Source organism: Pan troglodytes, chromosome X (assembly GCF_028858775.2).
Source record: "Pan troglodytes isolate AG18354 chromosome X, NHGRI_mPanTro3-v2.0_pri, whole genome shotgun sequence".
Classification (NCBI taxonomy): Eukaryota; Metazoa; Chordata; class Mammalia; order Primates; family Hominidae; genus Pan; species Pan troglodytes.
Genome location: NC_072421.2, coordinates 107,078,911 through 107,094,377, shown reverse-complemented (window position 1 = coordinate 107,094,377; position 15,467 = coordinate 107,078,911).

Sequence of the window (15,467 nt, the reverse complement as noted above, 5' to 3'; positions counted from 1 at the left end):
GGGCATCTCGAACTGCCCCACAAGCGATACTCAATAGTCTTTCTCTGTTCTCTCTGGAAATCTGTATCCCAAGACTGCTGTCCCCCAAACCTCTCCAGCTCCCCACCTCAGTTCCATGTGAACTTAGAGAAGGCTTGGGCAGGGAGGTTTCACTCTCCGAGTGAAAGTGTTCCCCAAGAGAATGTGTGCCTATGTGTTGGGGGCGGGGAACAGCGGGCTGGTGGAAAATGAGCAAACAGCTGGAGACGCTCCAAAGCAAGATAGGATTTTAGATTCGGCACTGGTGGGGGCAGGAAGAAGAAATGGGGAGGGCTTGGAGATGGTGAAAAGAGATGGAATCTAGGAGCCTCTGTGGCTATTAAAGCTCAGCACCTGGTCTCGGGCTGTGCACACAAATGACACATTAATTAATGTTCTAATAATAACTAGGATTTATTTGGCACTTACGTTTTCCCGGGTGCTATATTTCATATGCATTATCATCTTTAATCTCTCAGTACCCCATGGGAAGGGTAATACTACTATTGTTCCCTCATTTTACAAATAAGATACCCAAAGAGGTCAGGTTGGTTGTCCAAGGTCACAATTAGCAAGTGGTAGAGCTGGGATTTCAATCCAGAGCCCGCCGTGCTCAAATTCTTCCATTGCGTGAAAGGCCTCAACATGGTCTGTCAGGATTGGCAGGACGAGGGGGCTTGATATTTCCAGCTCCACACTCTTCCGTCGCAGAGTCAGGTCTCCCTCTCTTGCCAATAACGTTCCTCCCCATTCCTAGCCCTCGGGCCTGCCCATCCCTAAGGCTAGCAGAGAAAGGAGCTTTCCACTGACTCCCCTTTAAGGGGCAGGGCGCAGTGAGAGGGGGAATGAGGACAACTGTCTTGTTTTTCTGTCCAGCTCCTGTCCTCCGTGATCATCTGCGCTTCCTCACCCTCCCCCTCCGGATTCTCATCCTCTTGAAACAAGAGGTACTTGCTGCATTTGAGCTTAAGGGCTCAAGGGGTGGGTGGCGCAGCCAGAGCCTTCCACTGGAGCGACACCAGCGAGCTGACCCTGTGGGTGGACAGACTTCCCACAGCCTGGCTTTGCAGGCTTCGTCTGCCTTTTTTTCTGGTCTGCTTTCTGCAACAGTCGCTCCCATCGATATATATTCAGAGCCCCACTCTGTTTCCCTTAGGTACGGTTTCAATGACTGTGAAGTTCTGCTTCTTCCCACATAACTGGGGCGCCCGCCAGTCCAGGCTGCTGCAGGCAGCTGGCCACAGACGCACGGGGATTAGCAGCTCCAAGGCTTGTGGCTGCGGCTGACTTCCCGCGCCTGCCTCTCCGCGCTGCTTAGGTCCCATTCTCCTCAACCACAGATTGCAGTTTTTTTCTTTCTTGTCTTGTCTTTTGTCTTGCTTGTCTTCTCTTCTCTTTTCTCTTCTCTTCTCACTCTCTTTCACCTGTCTGTCTTGCTGCTTGCAGTCTTTCTTGCGTTCTCTTTCTGCCCTGAATTTCTTTTTGCTAAGTGAGTTTTTAAACGACTTGCTCGTTTTAAATTATATACAAAGATGTATTTGGAAAAAAAAAGTTTTCCCTTCCTATACAACATCTGGGGTATAATCAGTGTTAACAGTTTGATGTGGGTCCTTTCAAATTTTTCTGAAGAACCCTGTTAAAATTTATAGGAGGCCATTGGTTTAGAATGAGCCCTTGTGCTGGGTCCAACAGACCAAACCAAAATGGAGTTACTCATGCAGAAGTTTCATGCCACCAAGTCGAAACTAAGTTATTTGTCTGACTTTCTGACAAACCAAGAAAGGCAGAGATAATAGCCAAATTCCCAAACAGGCCAGTTTTAGCCAGTGTGATAAGAAAGTCCTCTCTCTTTTAACCTTTACAAGGAAAGTAATTTTGAAATGACCCATCACTTTTTGTTCACTGTTTCTTTCTTCAGCCCTTTTCTGCCTATAAAGTCAACCTTCTCTGCTCAGTTCATGGAAACCTTCACTTTGTTTTCTAGAATCACAAAAAAAACCAATTACATTTTAAAATAAAATTTATTGTAATTTTGTCTTTCGGCAGTATACATACACACACAAACACACAACATTAGTTTAAATTTTGATATAGGCTTTCTTCAAACTTGAATACTTTACCAAAATTGTTTTCTGTCATTTGAACACTTACCAGTGTGGTTTATTACATGTTCCTTTAATAAATATACGAGGATAGCCATAATATCACACCCTTTTAACAGAAGTGAAGTATTTTGATTTGATAGACAAATACACATTTACCAAATAATTGTTCCCTTGTAGTTTGTTATACAGAAACTTTTCATGAACTGCATTCAGTAGAAATTCAGGGGGATCTGAAATTATATGTGAATGTGGGCAGATTCTTTTCTGAATTCTACTAAATGCAGTTATATATGCACACAGATATATGTGGTTCCTTTCTCCAACTATTTTAAAATAAAGATACCATCATATTATGAAAAATACTCTGCATCTTTTTTGAAAACAGCAATACATCATGGAGAACTCTCCTGGCCAACAGAGAGCTATCAACTTGTGCTCCATTTTAGTATTTGAGTGTATGGCTGCCTGCTAACTTAACCATTACCTTTCTGATAGACCTTCAGATTGTTTTCCTTTGTGTGTGTGTGCGCTAATACCTATGGCAGTGAACATCCCCAGGCATAAATCAATATTGACTTGTGAGAATAATATACTAGGAAGAATTTCTAGAAGAGGTATTGCCAGATCAAAGGTCTACACATTTAAAATTTTTCATAGTTACTACCAGATTACCTTCCAAAATGGTTGTGGCAACTTACTCTTCTACTAGAGGTAGATGTAAGGTAGTTGGTGTTCCCCATATTCTGGCCAGCACAGAACATTATGAATATTTTAAAATGATGCCAATCTGAAGGGTGATAAAAATGCTATCCCATCATTTACAATATTTTATATCCTTGACCGCCTATGAAGTTGAAACTTATCATATGCTTGTTGGTATCTGTATGTCCACTTCTGTGATTTTCCTGTTCATGACCTTTGCCATAATTTTTAGGTTGTTGGTTTTTTCATAAAAAAATTTAGGAGCTCTTTATATTATATGGCTATTAATCTGTTTTCTTTCACTTGATTTGCAGATATTTTCTCAGTGAAGTTTTTACAGAGTCTTTTGAGTTGCAGAAAGTTTTAAAATTTTATGTTCTCAAGTTGGTCAATCTTCTTTATGGATTCTAGGTTTCCTATCTTGCTTCACCCATTTATGGGCCATACCCATTCTGAGGTTATAAAAATATTCTCTTTATTTTCTTCTAAAATTTTCGTGTGAAAACTTAAATTTCTAATCCCACTGGAATTTATTTTATGTGTGGCACAAAGTAATGATCTAAAATTTTGATCCCAGTTACCTAGATGAAGTACATTATTTCTCAATGAAACACAGTATCTATTTGACCATATTCATTCTAGCTAGCAAGGCTGCGGCCTACAAGGCTGCTTACAGATAGCCCAACCCAGAGGGAGTTGCATTCAACCACCAAGACAGACACAAGTTTTCCATTTACCTTTTATTTAACTGTATTTAATTTTATTTAACTGTATGCTTAAATTTATTTTTTAAATTATAATTGACAAATAGTAATTGTATTTATATTATGGGGTGTATTAGTCAGGGTTCCCTAGAAGGACAGAACTAATAGGATCTCTCTCTGACTCTCTGAGAGAGGTTTATTAAGTATTAACTTTTATGATCACAAGGTCCCGCAATAGGCTATTCACAAGCTTGAGGAGCGAGGAGACCCAGTCCAAGTCTCAAAACTGAAGAGCTTGGAGTCCAATGTTTGAGGGCAAGAAGTATCCAGCACGGGAGAAAGACGTGGGCTGGGAGGCTAGGCCAGTCTCGCTATTTCACGTTTTTCTGCCTGCTTTATATTCGCTGGCAGCTGATTAGATTCTACCCACCAGATTAAGGGTGGGTCAGCCTTTCCCAGCCCACTGACTCAAATGTTAATCTCCTTTGACAACACCCCCACAGACACACCCAGGATCAATACTTTGCATCTTTCAATCCAATCAAGTTGACACTCAGTATTAACCATCACATGGGGTACAATGTGATTTTTTTTTTTTTGAGACGGAGTCTTGCTCATTCGCCCAGGCTGGAGTGCAGTGGTGAGATCTCAGCTCACTTCAACCTTGGACTCCTGGGTTCAAGCAATTCTCCTGCCTCAGCCTCCTGAGTAGGGGGATTACAGACGTGCACCACCACGCCTGGCTAATTTTTGTATTTTTAATAGAGACGGGGTTTCACCATGATAGTCAGGCTGGTCTCGAACTCTTGACCTTGTGATCCACCTGCCTCAGCCTCCCAAAGTGCTAGGATTACAGGCGTGAGCCACAGCACCTGGCCAATGTGATTTTTTTTTTTTTTTTTTGAGACAGAGTCTCGCTCTGTCGCCCAGCCTGGAGTGCACTGCAACCTCTACCTCCCAGGTTCAAGCGATTCTCCTGCCTCATCCTCCTGAGTAGCTGGAATTACAGGCATGCACCACCACGCCCAGCTAATTTTTGTATTTTAGTAGAGAGGGGGTTTCACCATGTTGGCCAGGCTGGTCTCGAACTCCTGAGTTCAAGTGATACACCTGCCTTGGCCTCCCAAAGTGCTGGGATTACAGGTGTGAGCCACCACACCTGGCCACAAAGTGTTATTTTGATATATGTGTAGGAAGATTAAATTAAGCTAACTAACATATCCATCACCTTACCTACTTTTTTGGTGGTGAGAATGTTTAAAATCTATTCTTTTAGCAATTTTGAAATATGTGTTATTATTAAATATGGTTATCATGCTGTGCAATAGACCACTAAAATGGATTCCTCTTGTATAATAGAAATTTTATAACCTTTGACCAGCATGTCTCCTTTCCCATCCTGCACATATATTTATATGTGTGTGGGGGGGGGGGGGAGAAAGAGAGAGATCACGCAATGTTTGTCTTTCTGTACCTTGTTTATTCTATTTAGCATAATGTCATTCAGGTTCATTTATCTTATTTCTTCTGGAGACTGAGGTCATTCTCAGACAGGCCTGCTGCAGCCCAGGATTGATGTTACCTTTTTTTACTCACAGTATCTCATAGTATTCACTGGATTTTGGCAAACAGTCTATCAGATTGAGGTGTTTTCCTTCCATGTTTGTTTTCTTTAAAGACTTTATTAGCCATGCCTGATGAGTTATGTCAAATACTTCTTCATTACCTCTTGATACAATTGTATAGCATTTATTGCCTTTAATATGTGTATGTAATGAATCATATAGATAGGTTGCGTAACTTAGCCATATTTGCATTCTTCAAATATAAACCCTGCTTAATCAGAATGAATTACTTTTCTTACTTCTATGCTGGAATCTATTTGCTAATATTATATTAAAACACTTTGCTTTTTAATAATCACCGTTTGGTGCAAGGCTGTGGAGAAATAGGACTGTTTTTACATTGTTGGTGGGAGTGTAAATTAGTTCAACCATTGTGGGAGACAGTGTGGCGATTCCTCAAGGATCTAGGTCCAGAAATACCATTTGACTCAGCAATCCCATTACTGGGTATATACTCAAAGGATTATAAATCATTCTACTATAAAGACACATGCCAATGTATGTTTATTGCAGCACTATTCACAATAGCAAAGACTTGGAACCAATGCAAATGCCCATCAATGATAGACAGGATAAAGAAAATGTGGCACATATACACCATGGAGTACTATGCAGCCATAAAAAAGAATGAGTTTGTGTCCTTTACAGGGGCATGGATGAAGCTCAAAGCCACCATTCTCAGAAAACTAACACAGGAACAGAAAACCAAATACCACATATTCTCATTCATAAGTGGGAGTTGAACAATGAGAATGCATGGACACAGGGAGGGGAACATCACAAACTGGGGCCTGTTGGGGGGTGGGGGACAAGGGAGGGGAGAGCATGAGGACAAATACCTAATGTATGTGGGGCTTAAAATCTAGATGACGGGTTGATAGGTGCAGCAAACCACCATGGCACATGTATACCTATGTAACAAACCTGCATGTTCTGCACATGTATCCCAGAACTTAAAGTAAAATAAAAAAATAAAATAAAAGCATTTTGCATCTATATTTATAAGTAAAAGTGGTTACAGGTTTTTCTTTATTGCATTCTTCCATCACATTTTAAAAAGGTATGTGTAGAATAAATTTGGAAGTTTTAACCAAATCTGAGACAGTTTGAGAAATGTAAAAGATACTTTTTTGAAGGTTAAATGAAACTCAGAAATATCCTATTTTTCCCTATATTTATTGGTCTGTTTAGATTTTCTACCACTTCTTGAGTTAATTGTGATATTCTATGTCTTGCTAGAAATTCATTCATTTCCTTTAGATTTTCAGACTTGTTGACCAAGTTGCATATAATTTTTATCATTATTTCTATCTATTAAGTGGTTAAACCTCATTTCTTATTCCTAATAGTGTATATTTTCATCTTTGCTCTTTTTAAAAATTAGGCCTCTGAAGGAGGGTGGTCTCTTTTATAGATCTGTTGATTTTGGTTTTAATTATCCATTCTCCTTTGTGTGTCTGTGGTAGGAGGCAGGATGTGGGGCTATGTGGTGGTGGTAGTTTCTATTTCTTTAATTTTAGCTTTTATCTTTACTAATTCTCTCTATTTTCTTTAAGTTAATGTTTTTCTCTCCAATTCATCCTCTGAAAAACTAACTTTTTTTTTTTTTTTGAGATGGAGTTTCGCTCTTGTTGCTCAGGCTGGAGTGCATTGGTGCGATCTCAGCTCACTGCAACCTCCGCCTCCTGGGTTCAAGTGATTCTCCTGCCTCAGCCTCCCAAGTAGCTGGGATTACAGGCATGCGCCACCACACCTGGCTAATTTTGTATTTTTAGTAGAGATGGGATTTCTCCATGTTAGTCAGGCTGGTCTCAAACTCCCGACCTCAGGTGATCCACCTGCCTTGGCCTCCCAAAGTGCTGGGATTACAGGCGTGAGCCACCGCACCCGGCCAGAAAAACTAATTTTGTTTTCAGCAGTGACTATGTGACTATGTCTCTACTGAAGTTTTAAATTGGCAATCATATTTTATTTTAATTTCCAGAAACTCTTTTTAATGTCTTCTAATGAAATCTACCATATATCACTATGTTTGTCACTAAATTTTTAATAAAATCCAACTGGGTTATTAAAAATCTGAAGACAAAATTGGAGTGATATTTAGAGGAAGGGACATAATAAAAAATGATTTTGATTATTTAATGCAGACTAAAGGTACAAAAGAGCTTACAGAGGGAGAAAATGTAGGCAGAAAAAAAAAGAAGTTCTATGCCATACCCTGAAAGGCAGGAAGGAGGAGGAATTGGTATCTGTATCAACATTGAAACTTTAAGCCATCATGTCACACTCATTCTCCTACCATCCTATAAAATGAGCCATGAATATCCAACATTGTTTCTGGCAAATATTCCACCACTCCCCTGGCTCCAAGATATTCCTTCATGTTTTCTGACATGCTATTACTTCCAATATATAACAATCCAATTTAAAAATCAACATCTTGTTTGTGACCCCGCTCTAGTCCTTGGAACTGGATGTTTGTACCTTGTCTCACTAGTTCTTGACTCTTCTTTCTCTCAAAGACCTGGACTTGAACTGGACTACTTCCTCTTCCGTTTCCTGCTCCTCCTTCTTCTCCTCCTTCTCCTTCCTCTCTCTTTTTGTCCCACCCTTTCTGTTTCTCTTCCTGATATGGGAAACCTGGAGAATAATACTTGCATTTGGGCCTCCTTGTAACCCAGCCTCAGACTTTAGTCTGCCAGCTAGTACACAAGCCAGTCTACTCTATGAGTGTGGGAAAATTCCAACAGGTTTAATGTGATGGGTCTTTAACAATGGACAGGATATGAGAGGAACAGAAAGAGCAAAGAGCTCACCATGGGGATAAGAGTGATGTGTGTATGTGTGGGGGAATGCTCTCAGTAAGGAGTTAGCTTTATTGGAATGGAAGGTTTAATATAGAGGCAATGTCCAAGAAGCTCCTCTAATGGGGAAAGAGTGGGAGATAGAGGATGAGATGTATGGCTGGAAAGGTTCTTCAGGATTAATGCTGGTGGAACAAATGTTTTTCCCTAAACCGTAGGGCAATGTTGAAGTCAGAGCGGTATTCAGAATCAAGGGTTAAGTAAAGAGTTGAGTCCAATCAATCAGAAAGGAGATTTGGACCAATTCATCAAAACTAAGAGGTTAAAAGAAGATATCAAGAGCAAGAATCAGGGATTGGAGGTCCAGGAGGATGAGCGAGCAGCAGCAGATTAAGAGAATCCAGGAATAGGCCAGGGAGATTGCTTGCCACAGTCATTGCTAACTTTTAGGTACCTGCTATAATGTGGTATGTGGACATGCTCACTAAGTGAGGAATGGGGGATGGGAAGAAAAAGGCCAGATTTTTCTGGGTCTTGAATGTCAGGCTGAGTAATTTAGATTTGAAAGAGTGAATGATAGGAAGTTATCAATGGATTTTTGAGCAGGAAGGTGATATGATGTATACAATGTTTTTGTGAACAGATATTTAGCAGTTTGGAAGGCATCAAAGGAAGGGAGACTGGAAATGACCTTGAAGATCATTTAGGAGGTGCGGGTGTGAGATGTGGAGAATTTAGACTTGGTTATTGGAAAGGAACAGAGAGTGACACATCCAGGAGACATTGTGAAGGAACATTCAATAGGATGTTTGGGTGGGCTAGGTGAAAAGAGAGAAGGAATCATCAAAGTTAAACATGAGTTTTTTTGTTTTCTTAGTTTGGAGAGTCTACAATGCAGAGTTGGGAAGGTTAGGTAAGTTGAATTTGAAGCAATGACTAGACATTCACTTGGTGGAAAACACTATTTGATTTTAGCCTACGGGTATATGGTCATAGAAGGCTGCTGTTTTGGCTTTAGATGTCAAGCTGCATCAACATACAAATGGCCATTTAAACCATGAGAGTAGATGAAAGGAGAAGAATGGAGAAGGAGGGTTGCAGGAGCAGCTTATTGAGCACTGGGCAAGCATTCATATTTTGCAAAAAGGAAGAGGCAAAGGTGACATTGAAAGAGAAATAAAAGACAAGAGAAATTAGAGAAATTCAGGGATGAGACATTTAATCAACAAAAGGAGGTGGTTAAAGAGTTCAACTATAATGGGGTGGGGTTGGTGGTCTGCCAAGGAGGGTGATAATTTTAAAGGCTTTGGATTTGGCTAGACGAGTGATTTTCAAACTTGAGTGTGTGTCAGAATCCTCTGGATAATTTGTTAAAACAGATTGTCAGGCTCCACCCTCAGAGTTTAGAATTCAATAAGATCTGGGGTGGTACCCAATAATTTGCATTTCTACCAAATTTCCAGATGATGCCAAAGCTGCTTCTCTAGGAATCACTCTCTTGAGAACTACTGGCCTAAAAGAGTTGTTCTCACTTTTTTGTTGTTGTTCATTTCTATCCCAACATATCTGAGTGCTATGATACACTTCTATTCATAGCAATTGTTCACCAAAACAGGGATACTCACCTAGGGCTAGGGACCAGTATATCTGGTTTTCCAAAGTACTTCCCCCACCTTCAGATGATTTCAAATACCCTTCACTTGGGGATAATTACTGAGCTGATACATGACATTAATAATTTTTAAAAACTAAGTTAAAACAACAATGGAACCATAGCAAAACAGATAATTCTGTCCTTGGTGATGCAGAAGGCACTTAGGGATCTGGCCTGTTTCAGATCCTACATATACAGCTACGTGTAGATGTTGTGCCTTCTATTTTTGACTCGAGGTGAATCTCTAGCTACCACTGATGGGGGGAGCAGGGGAAATGGACCTTACTGTCTCTCCAGCTGGATTGCCATCCATGAGTAGATAATCGTTGTAACCCTGACGCCCACAGTTGTTTGCAGGTAGGCAATTCTTGCTACCCCATAGTCTATAATGAGGGTGCTGTCGATGTCCATGGAGAGAGCAAGGCAGCTATTTCCTTCTTTTGCTCCCTGTTCTGCTGCCACATTTGCCTTCTCTAAAGTATACCATATACCTTGGACCCTAACAAACCCTTAAGCATTTTTCAGAGATCAGGTGATTGGTCCAAAGCCACACCAAGTTGAGAATGAGGGCAGGCATTGTAGCCTTAGCCGAGCTACCTCATTCCCTTACAAAGGCACAAGGTCTCAGTGCCTTGGTTCTTGGGGGCATCACATATAAAAGCTCCCCAAGCCTCCAGAGGTTGGCCATCCTTCCCTGATTTGGTCCTTTATCTTCCTTAAGTCCTTTCCTTTTTACCCTTTCCTTCTCCCATGTCCCTGCCTCCTCTTTTCTGGGAATGTGTGCCTTACCCCTCCCAACAGAAATAAAGCCTTCTGAAGTCTGCTGAACTCCAAAAAAAAAAAAAAAAAAAAAAAAAACAGGAAAAAAAAAGAGGTGATCATGCCCCATGTCTCTGCCATGTCTCTGCTGCTTCCGGTGTCTGCTGAATGTCAAAGATTTCCCTCTCCTGCCCAATTTCTGCTGAATATGCAGAGGGGAGGGGTGAGCTCAATCTTTCTATCAGATTTAACTTTTTAGGAATGTTCACATGGTAGTTGAACAACTCAGGTGATATAGAGGTCTAAAGAAAACTATAGACCTCTTTACCCTCATATCTAATTCCACCTCCTAAGTAACCAATGTTAACAGTTTGGTGTGTATCCTTTCACACCTTTCTCTATACCCTTACCAATGTGTATGTGTGATTGTGCTTGTTTCCCTTACGGTAGATAAAATACTTAAATTAGATTATATCCTATGCATTACTCAGCAACTTGCCCCTCCAAACAACATATAAACCCATTGTCTTTTGATTCTTTTGAGTGGTGAGATTGAATTAACTACAGTGGGTGAGGAAGAAGCCTTCCACTCTAGACTGTGAATTCTACAGGATTAATTTCCTTCTGGACACCCTCCAGTCTGGTTTGCAAGAGAGATTCGTATTTCTCCTTTTTTACATAGCTTAGAACTTGTTTCTTGTTCTAAGCAGCACTCACCTGACCTCTCTCCTCCAGCTGCCTGATGGGCAGATGATTGCTACAATATATCACCTTGACAGCTGCTTCCACCCTATTCCTGGCTGCCCTGAGGCTGGACTTTATATGTTGAAAGTGATCCTTGTTGTTTTCTACTACATACAGCATGCCCTTCCAAGGCTCAGCTATCTTAGGCAGATGTAGGATGCCCAGTTTCCGCAACTGGACCCAATCTCCGGTCCTTGACTCCTGGCACCATACCTGTGTATCAAGTGCTTTTTTTGTCTTCCTAGGTTATTCTGGGCTACTTTTTCCTTTGGCTCAGTTGCATATCTGTTAAGCCTGTTTCCTTCTTCGCCCTGCTCCCAACTCCTAAGCCGAGGTCAGTGGACAGCTGCCGATCCTGTGCAAATATCTATAAAGGGGGAATCAAGCTTGTGGAGTCCTTCCTGGTGACATTTGTGGGCATTGCCAGAAAAGGCACATGCTAACTTCACTGCCCCTTTTGCTCAGGGTGCAACATTCCCACATGTTTAATAAAGTTATGTGACTGTGAGGTCAATTTCCCACTGACCCAGATTGGAGTACTGTTATATTCGGGGTCCAATTCTCCACCACTACAAGCACAGGTACAGATTCTTCCCCTCCACCCCATTAGGTGTCCCAAGGTCCCCTTGGATCTTACAGTGGTCCTGATAAGTAGGCCTCTCATGGAGTAGTTGTACAACATTGAACTGAGATTCACAGGACGTTTTCTTGACTAATTTTCCCAGTTTAGGGGGCCTGGCATTTAGACTTCTTTCTTCTTTCTACATTCTTCTTCCTCTGGCCCCTGCCCACTTTGTCTTCCCAAACCAAAACTCTTTCTTTCTCCCCCTCTCTTTTCACATAATCTTCAGTGGTCAGATCTGGAAGCTTCTCTTATGAGCTCATTCAAATAAGAGCCCAAGTCACAGAAAAGCTGGGAGTTTTCCACCTGCACCTTGCAGGGTGTGAAACCTGATTATAATTATTTGAGTCCAGAACCTAACTCTGTGTTAAACACAAACACGAAGTAGCTTTTAAAAGGTTTCAATATATACTGAATTTTCCAATAATATAACTACCATGTAAAATGAGAGAAAATCGTGTTGTGTTTTGTTTGCAATTTTGCCAAGAATTATTTACCATTTTGGAAAAACACAACACTGATTAGTCATCTTATTTGAGTTGACAATACCACAAATCTTCATCAGTCTGCATCTGTGGCTGCTACATTCATGTTTTCTTTGACATAAGGGCATAAATAACTCAATACTTCAATATTTCTTTAGTGTAATCATAACCACCTATATACATATTGAAATATGAATTACTTTATTCGTCACACTTTTAATTTTTATCTCTTTAAATATATTACTTGATATGTAAAACTATGTAACACATATATGTATTAAAATGTGTAATAATATAATGAGTATCAATGAATTCACAATGCCATTCATGAAATAGAACACTGTATTAGTCCGTTTTCACGCTGTTGATAAGGACATACCTGAGACTGGGAATAGAAAGAGGTATAATTGGACTTACAGTTCCACATGTCTGGGGAGGCCTTAGAATCATGGCAGGAGGCAAAAGGCACTTCTTCAATGGCTGTGGCAAGATAAATTGAGGAAGATGCAAAAGCAGAAACCCCTGATAAAACCATCAAATCTCATGAGACTTATTCACTACTATGAGAACAGTATGGGAGAAACTGCCCCCATGGTCTAAATTATCTCCCACTGGGTCCCTTCCACAACATGTGGGAAGTACAGGAGTACAATTCAAGATGAGATTTGGGTGGGAACACAGCCAAACCATTTCAAACACTATTAATAATTCGATGCCTATCCCATCCTACTCTTTCCCTAAACCCAGAGGTAACTAATATCCTGAATTTTGCGTTTATTGTACCCTTGCCTTAAGGAATAGCTTTATTACATAAATGTGAATGTCTACATAATATTTAAGAGGTTTATAAAAATGATATTCTACTGCATATGGTCTTCTTGGATTTCTTTTGTCCGGAACATAATGTTTCTAGGATTTATCCACACCATCCATGTTGCTTAATGTAACTGTATTATATTTTTACTACCATATGATATTTCATAATATATTAATCCATTTTCTTGTTTATGAGCATTTGTTTGCCACCAAATATTTGCTATTATGAACAGTACTTCTATGAATATTCTTGTTTTTGACTCCTGGTGCACATGTGCAAGAGAACAGTCCAAGGAGTAAAATTACTGGATTGTAGGGTATGCAAATATAAAGGCAAATTGTTTTCCAAAGTGGTTGTACCCATTGACAATCACACCTGCAATGTATGAGTTCCTATTGATCCACATCCTCATCAACATTTGGTATTATCAGACATGTTCATTTTTTCCATGGGCATAAAGTATTGTCTCCTTGTGGTCTTAATTTGCATTTTCCTGATTATTCATGAAGTTTGGCATCTTTTCATATGCTTATTGACCATTTGTGTTTCTTCTGTAAAATGAATGTTCATGGCCTATGCCCATTTTTGCATTTAAAAAAATCTGTAGGAATTATTTATATTTATATTTTTGGATAGGAATCTTTTTTTGGTTATGTTGTAAATACCTCCTCCACGTTTGTAGCTTGTCTCTCCATTTTCTTTATGATGCCTTTTGTCAAACAGAAATTCAAAATGTTAATGTAGTCTAATTAGTCGGTCTTTATTTTTATGGTTAGTGCTTTTTCAGCCTTGTTCAAAAAATCCTTTACTACATTAAAGTCAACAAGATATTCTCTTATGTTTTCTTCTAAAAGTTTAAAAATTTTGCTTTTCACATTTAAGTCTTCAGTCCATCTGGACTTTATTTTATGTATGGTGTATAATAGGGATCTAATTGTTTTTGGCATATGGATAATCACCTGTCCCAGAACCAGTTATTGAATAGTCACTCCTTCCTCAATGATCTGCAGTGTCACCTCTCTGATATGTCACAGTTCCATATATTTATGGATCTATTTCTGAGCCCCCATTTTGTTCCATTAGTCCATTGGTAAACCCCTGCCTCAATAGCATATTGTCTTATTTACTGTAGCTTTTTTTTTTTTTCCATGACGGAAGTCCTGAGAACATATGCCCCTATGGCTTTATATTAAGTCTCAATATTTGTTCAGGCAAATCTCCCTACTTGATTCTTTTTCTTTCAGGAATAGTCTTCACTATTCTTGGCACTCTGTTCTCCTATATAAATTTTAAAATTTGTTGCCAAATTCAATGAAAAGCCCTGTTGAAATTTGAATTGAAATTTCATTGACTCTAGAGATTAATTTGAGAAGAATTGGTATTGAGTGTGCCTAATTATGAACATGATACATTGTCACATTTATTTAGAGCTTATTAATGTCTTTTTATAAAGTTATTTACTCTTCTTGATTGAATCTTACACTCTTTTGTTAAATTTAGTCCTAGGTGATGGCAGCAGCAGCCCATGTGCAGTGGCTGCTGCGAAGATGCTGGCTGCAGCAGGGGAGGCACGGGTGGGGTTACCTGTTCTGTGGGGTTGGTGAGATCCAGGAACAGGCAGGAGTACTGCTCCCTACCAAGTTGTCTGAGTGGGAGCCCCGCATTCCCAGGCACATCTGCAGCCTCCCAGCCGTGGCTTTGGACCCAGGCATCCCTGTACTCTCTAGGGTCCAGGAAGCCCCTGCCCCTGCAGGCTCGGAAGTGCCTGCTCCTGCTGTCTGGCCTCTGCCCACTCCCAGTGCCTGCTCTGGGCAAAGTTGTGGCCGAGCCCCAGCACTATTGCGACCTGGCTGGGTGTGTGTGCACTTGGGGCAGTGCTGACATGCCAGCCCCCTGCCACCTCAGCCCCCTTTGGACTTTGGGTGCCAATGAGAACAGGAGGGAGGTGGGTGGGGTGCTGTTGAGGGCAGCTTAGCACAGGCCTGCAAGTGCCCCTTGCCATGAACAGCCTGGGCACTGTGGATGGCATGTGGATGGTGTCAGGAGGCAGACAGTGTCCTGGGCGGAACGGTGTGGGTCCTCAGTGAAGCCCCACCTTCAAGCCAGGGAGGGCATGAAGCATGGGGGCTGGGCTATCAGTTCCTGGTGGAGTCTGCAGACCACAGTGAGAACTTATGGTACTTTTTCCTGGCCACCCATGGCTGCCCATGGACCAATCAGCCTGCACTTCCTCCCTTCCAAGCCCATACAAACCCCCAGACTCAGCCAGACTTGAACAGACATCAGGATGACTTGCTTTCATAAAGGAGCTACCCACTGTGAGTTTCCTGAGAGCTGTTCTGTTGCTCAATGAAACGCCTCTCTGCCTTGCTCACCCTCCAGTTTTCCATGTACCTCAATTCTTCCTGGATGTGGAACAAGAACTTGG